Source organism: Aquarana catesbeiana, linkage group LG03, assembly GCF_042186555.1.
Source record: "Aquarana catesbeiana isolate 2022-GZ linkage group LG03, ASM4218655v1, whole genome shotgun sequence".
NCBI classification, from domain to species: domain Eukaryota; kingdom Metazoa; phylum Chordata; class Amphibia; order Anura; family Ranidae; genus Aquarana; species Aquarana catesbeiana.
Window position 1 is genome coordinate 49008743 of NC_133326.1, and position 6000 is coordinate 49014742.

Here is a 6000-nt window from a genome sequence, read left to right on the forward strand (position 1 = left end):
CGACGCCCCCAACACCCCAGTGTGAAAGTAGCCTTAATGTATACCGTATTTATCGGCGTATAACACGCGCCGGCGTATAACACGCACCTCAAGTTTAGGAGAGAATTTTAAGGGAAAAAAACTTTTAGGAGGGAAGTTTAAGGGAAAAAAAACTTACATTAAAATGCCCTTCAATGCAGCCTTATCGTGTCCATCTGCAGCCTTGTTAGTGTCATTGCAGCCTTTTCAGTGTCAGTGCAGCCTTGTCAGTGCAGCTTTGCCCCAGTGCAGCCTTGTCAGTGCAGCTTTGCCCCAGTGGTCAGTGCAGCCTTGTCAGTGCAGCCTTGTCAGTGCAGCTTTGCCCAGTGGTCAGTGCAGCCTTGTCAGTGCAGCTTTGCCCCAGTGGTCAGTGCAGCCTTGTCAGTGCAGCTTTGCCCCAGTGGTCAGTGCAGCCTTGCCCCCAGTGTCCATGCTTGGACAGATCGCTGCCGATCACATAGCATGTAGTTTTAAATATGGCGCCGCGGAGTTCGGAGGGACTCGGCGGAGCTGAACGAACGCTGCCGAGATACACATAGTCGAGTGTACATTATTTTCAGTCAGTGTATAGTATCCTATGCACAGTGTGCAACTAAAGCTAACTGTAGACAACTGCTGGTGCTCTCTTCCTAATAATACCACAGGCAGGCAGCTGCAGTATTTTCAGTCAGTGTACTGTATCCTTTGCACAGTGTACAACTAAAACTAACTGCAAACAATAGCTTGTGTTCTCTTCCTAATAATACCTCAGGCAGGCATCTGCAGTATTTTCAGACAATGTGTACTTTATCATGTGTACAGTGCTCTTTCCGTCACCGCTCACAGTCCTGCCCAGTCCCGCCCTATGATGGACATAACACAGGTCCAATGGCGGGACTGGGCGTGACTGTGAGCGGCGCTGGAAAGAGCCGAGAACACTCGACTATGTGTATCTCGGCTCCGCCCAGTCACTGTGATTTCATATTTAAAACTACACGCTTTGTGAATGAATAGATCACAATTAGCGGGGATCGGCGTATAACACGCACCCACGATTTTCCCCTGATTTTAAGGGGAAAAAAGTGCGTGTTATACGCCGATAAATACAGTACTTCCAGTCTTTCAGTTAAATCGGGATAACACTTTATGTTTGTTACGTGTTCCTATTCATATAGCTTAAAGGGTAACTCCACTTTTGTAGGAAAAAAATATAGTAAATTTAGAGAAATAATAATATAACATATACAATTGTGACACAAGCCATATTGCAAGCTAAAGCTTGCATTTGAGAGGTGAAACAAATGAAGGGAGAGATAGAAGGTACATTCTACGTATATTTAAAGAGTAACTCCACTTTTGTTGTGAAAAAATCTTCTCTCTTTTCACCCTCTCTGGGTGATCTATGTACATGTTGTACAAGGATTTTAGCAAACTTCGTTGCAGATTCCTACTTTTTGTTATTCTGAAGAAATCCCTGTGTGTTTGTCTGTATCCATGTGGGAAAGTAAATCTAATGGGATTGGTTTCATAATTATCAGTCAGCTGTGCACCTGCAAAGCTCTAATGAGGAAAGCTGCTAGGCCTGCATCCCTTTAGACCCCGTTTACACTGAAGCGCTGCTAAAACAGCTCTATAGCGCCGCTCGTTTTTGCAGGGCTTTAACTGCATTTTAGCAGCGCTTTTCTGGTGCTAGCAGGGCGTTTTTTTTAAGGTCACATGACAATGTGACCTTAAAAAAATCCAAACACCCATTTTGCGGCGCTTTCGAAGCACTTTTAATGAGCTCTTTACAGCGCTCCAAACCCGCCCCAAAGATGCTGCTAACAGGACTTTTTCTAACATCCTGCAAGCGCAGCGCCCCAGTGTGAAAGCACTCATGCAAATGAATGGGAGGCAGTTTTCAGGCACTTTTCTGGCGCTATTTCTAGCGCTAAAATGCCTGAAAACTGCCTCAGTGTGAAAGGGGTCTTGAATGTGTTCCTATTGGAAGTATCTCATCAAAAATTACATTATTGTTGCAGGGGATGCCTGAAATCTGACTTGTATTATAGTGCAGACTTCTGGGAAAATCAGTGAGCCAATCACACAAGCAGAAAATGATGTTTCTGGGGAGTGGTCAGTACATATTGTGTGTACAGAACACCTCCAGGTAGCCATATTGCATTTTCTGAAAATTACAGTGTCTGCAGATTGAAAAGGAACGGTAATTGTGAATAACATTCTATTACAATATGACTTGTATCGCAATTGTATATGCTATATTATTTTTTCTTTATTTGCTATTTTTTTTCCCCACAAAAGTGAAGTTAACCTTTAAGCTTATTACATTTATTTTAGTTTATAAAAAAATGTAAGTTTAGTGTCACTTTAATGTTTACCCTGTTTGCACTGAGTTGGTAGGTCTCATTATCAGCTGTAAACTAGATTTGAATACGTTCTGTTTTAACAATGGATTAAATATATAAAAAATGAAAAACAGACTCTTCCTCCAGCTCAGGTTCATATTGAGGTCAGGAACATCAGAGCTACAGTTTCCTCTGCCATGGTGGCAGATGGGACTTGTAGTTTTTTTTGTAGTTTTTTCATTCACATATCTGATATGAGGAGAACCCCTGAATTTTGTAAGTGAGGAGGGGGGCAGTTTCAAAGTGGGGGACTGTGGACTTCGACCATGTATCATGTTGCAAACTAATTATGGCTGTAACATGAACATAATCTGAGAAAATGGACTAATGCCGCATACACACGCTCGGAATTCTCGTCGGAAAAAGATATGACGGCTTTTCCGACGGGATTCTGCTCAAGTTTGCCTTGCATACACACGGTCACGTAAAAGTTTGCTGAAATTACGACCGTCAAGAACGCAGTGACGTACAACACTACGACGAGCCCAGAAAATGAAGTTCAATGCTTCCGAGCATGCGTCAAATTATTTCCGAGCATGCGTAGGAATTTTGCGCGTCGGAATTGCCACAGACGATCTCATTTTCAGATAGGAACTTTTCCCGACCAAAAAATTGAGAACATGCTCTCAATCTTTTGCTGGCTGGAATTCGGCCAGCAAAAAAACGATGGATCATACACACACAGTCGCATTTTCCGATGGAAAAACTCTCATCGGTCTTTTGCGGGCCGAAATTCCAATCGTGTGTATGCGGCATTACAGAACAGGAGCCCTGAAATACTTAAAATGTATTATATGCTAAAGAGTGGAAACTGAGTCTTATTCCTCCACTTTCATTTTTAAATTGTTAAGAATAGATTGCAATCTGTTCAAAGGCTTGCTCAAAAGAAACAACTAAAAGGTAGGAAATATTTAAAATATATATATATATATATATATATAAAATTAAATGCAATCACAAGTGAAATGTGCAGAATAAACATAAAAATGAATATAATAAATACAAATATATATATATATATATATATATATATATATATATATATATATATATATATATATATATATAATAGAGTCCCGTCCAATATATATATAATTGGGTATGTATGCTGTGTGAATGGGAACACATAACATACATACAGTGGGATTTTCTTTAAATTTGACTGCAAAAGTGAAAATACACTTTATACAGTATCTTCTTGCACTTCAGTGTTTGCTGTTTGTATTTGCTGTTTTTCTAATGGATGTCAAATGACCATCTAAATGGTTAATTAAGTTTCCACTTTAATGAGTAATGAACTTTTTTTTTAAGAATAACTGTCAAAATATTTTGGCAGAGTGGATTGTTATATTTTTGGAAAGTGAAGATTCTTTTTTGGGTGCTGAAGGAAAAATTCTTGTCTTACAGACTGATGTGTTTGTATTAAATCTGTCTTGCGTTTGATGTGTTGTATTTCTATAACAGATCAGTGACCCTGAACAGATTTGATTTATAGTTTAAAAAAAAAAATGGTTAGTTTGATCGGAACAGATTACGTTCAGTATGTTTCTTGGCACAGGTAACTGATGGAAACCATACAGAAAACAGAGTAAGCAGGACTGTTATTGCAGTGGAAATTACATTTCTGTAAATACTACTTACTATACATAATTACAATGGTCCCGCTTGAAACAATGTAACTACAGTATCTCACAATAGTGAGTACACTCCTCACATTTTTGTAAATATGTTATTTTCATGTGACAACACTGAAGAAATGACACTTTGCTACAATGTAAAGTAGTGAGTGTACAGTTTGTATAACAGTGTAAATTTGCTGTCCCCTCAAAATAACTCAACACACAGCCATTAATGTCTAACCCGCTGGCAGCAAAAGTGAGTACACCCCTAAGTGAAAATGTCCAAATTGGGCCCAGAGTGTCAATATTTTGTGTGGCCACCATTTTTTCCAGCACTGCCTTAACCCTCTTGGGCATGGAGATCATCAGAGCTTCACAGGTTACCAATGGAGTCCTCTTCCACTCCTCCATGACGACATCACGGAGCTGGTGGATGTTAGAGACCTTGCGTTCCTCCACCTTCCATTTGAGGATTCCCCACAGATGCTCAATAGGGTTTAGGTCTGGAGACATGCTTGGCCAGTCCATCACCTTTACCCTCAGCTTCTTTAGCAAGGCAGTGGTCATCTTGGAGGTGTGTTTGGGGTCGTTATGTTGGAATACTGCCCTGCGGCCCAGTCTCTGAAGGGAGGGGATCATTCTCTGCTTCGGTATGTCACAGTACATGTTGGCATTCATGGTTCCCTCAATGAACTGTAGCTCCCCAGTGCCAGCAGCACTCATGCAGCCCCAGACCATGACACTCCCACCACCATGCTTGACTGTAAGCAAGACACACTTGTCTTTGTACTCCTCACCTGGTTGCCGCCACACACGCTTGACACCATCTGAACCAATTAAGTTTATCTTGGTCTCATCAGACCACAGGACATGGTTCCAGTAATCCATGTCCTTAGTCTGCTTGTCTTCAGCAAACTGTTTGCAAGCTTTCTTGGGCATCATCTTTAGAAGAGGTTTTTTCTGAGACGACAGCCATGCAGACCAATTTGATGCAGTGTGCGGTGTATGGTCTGAGCACTGACAGGCTGACCCCCCACCCCTTCAACCTCTGCAGCAATGCTGGCAGAACTCATACTTCTATTTCCCAAAGACAACGTCTGGATATAACGCTGAGCACGTGCACTCAACTTCTTTGGTCGACCATGGCGAGGCTTGTACTGAGTGGAACCTGTCCTGTTAAACCGCTGTATGGTCTTGGCCACCGTGCTGCAGCTCAGTTTCACAGTCTTGGCAATCTTCTTATAGCCTAGGCCGTCTTTATGTAGATCAACAATTTTTTTTTTTTTTTCAGATCCTCAGAGTTCTTTGCCATGAGGTGCCATGTTGAACTTCCAGTGACCAGTATGAGATAGTGAGAGCGATAACACCAAATTTAACACACCTGCTCCCCATTCACACCTGAGACCTTGTAACACTAACGAATCACATGACATCGGGGAGGGAAAATGGCTAATTGGGCCCAATTCGGACATTTTCACTTAGGGGTGTACTCACTTTTGTTGCCAGCGGTTTAGACATTAATGGCTGTGTGTTGAGTTATTTTGAGGGGACAGCAAATTTACACTGTTATACAAGCTGTACACTCACTACTTTACATTGTAGCAAAGTGTCATTTCTTCAGTGTTGGCACATGAAAAGATATAATAAAATATTTACAAAAATGTGAGGGGTGTACTCACTTTTGTGAGATACTGTATCTACGGTATATACCATACCTGGCCAATGCCCCTGGAACCTGGAAATAAATGGTGTTAAACCCAAAAACAAACATTTTTTTTTATTGCAGCTTACCTATTCTTAGATGTGATGGCTGCATCATTATTTTAGGCTTTCTTTCCATTATTTTCATCTGGTGATCTGGCCAGTAAGCTTTCCGCCGGTCAAAACGTTCCTATCCCGAACGTGATTCTTCCATGTTCAGGAGAGGGATTTTGAAGCTCCCCTAACTACAGCAGTTCCTAGATGTTGCTAAAAGCCAT